At 42.4% G+C, this 1083-nt stretch overlaps 1 non-coding gene across 1 annotated transcript; it reads right to left on the bottom strand.

The window, feature by feature from the left end:
• Positions 1-752: 752 nt before the first annotated feature.
• Positions 753-825, bottom strand: trnaf-gaa (transfer RNA phenylalanine (anticodon GAA)). The gene has a single exon. It is a non-coding gene; the product is annotated as a tRNA-Phe (tRNA).
• Between the last annotated feature and the right edge of the window lie 258 nt (positions 826-1083).

Raw genomic sequence — 1083 nt, forward strand, 5'->3', positions numbered from 1 at the left:
GCACGCTGCAAAGGTTTGTTATATAAAAAGTTAAATAATTTAACATTAATTTAGGTTCTAACTCACTTGCAAAGGTAAAGTTAAATTATAAAAGTGAACCCCATTTACATTAAGTGGATTCAGTCTTCCTGTGACAAAGCCGGACTCAGGATCCCGTTATTTTATTATTATTGTGGCCGCTTACAAAGAGGGGAAGAAAGCAATTGTTTTTTGCGAGTTAGAAAAATTGTCATCAACCCGTGGAAGAAGGTGATGATGTAGTTGTGTGAAGAGCCAGCATCCCATATTGCTGTGTGGTGGTATTATCCTCCTCGTACTTCAAAGTCTTTGTTTTTTTTTTAAATTAATAAAAGCAATTTAAAATATTTAAAAGCCACCAGCAACCATCCTGGGGCCCGTCATGCAGTGTGGGCCTAAGATGAACTTTTTAACAATCGGTGCGTTGAAGTAGTGGTAAGTAGTTAGTAACGTTGAGTAGTAACCAGCCAGTCACACCCCCATCAGACTGTCTTGGGTTCCTAAAATGCAAATTGTGCTTCGTATAAAGTTGCTTGCCAGCAACAAGATGGTGACAGCAGTGAGAAATAGTTGAGGAAGATGAAAGAGTTGACAGAGGCTACACAATGCAAAAGTTGTTCCTCATTGGCCACATTGTGGCCATTCAGAGGTTGCACTACGGGGAGCACCACATGACTGTTCTGCAGTACCTGACACAAGCGTGGCGGCTCCACAGTCCAGACAGCGTTGGTTATTGCAGAAACCCGGGATTGAACCAGGGACCTTTAGATCTTCAGTCTAACGCTCTCCCAGCTGAGCTATTTCAGCCCACACCAGGGCAAAATCGGCACTTTTCACCATTCACAACACCACTGAGGAGACCCGACACTAACACTACTCACGTTAAAAAAAAGTCTTCCTTGCATTTTCAAGAACAAATTCTTGGTATAAGGTTTGAAAAGCAACCCTTTTCCTGCCAGTTCACCTGGAGTGTATAGTGTACAGTGTACAGTGTACAAAGTGCAGCAGACATTCATGGATGCACTGTTAATGAGAAGCAATTTGGTTGTGGCTTGAGTAGCCCCA

This window comes from Larimichthys crocea, chromosome XVI, assembly GCF_000972845.2.
Source record: "Larimichthys crocea isolate SSNF chromosome XVI, L_crocea_2.0, whole genome shotgun sequence".
In the NCBI taxonomy this organism is placed as follows: domain Eukaryota; kingdom Metazoa; phylum Chordata; class Actinopteri; family Sciaenidae; genus Larimichthys; species Larimichthys crocea.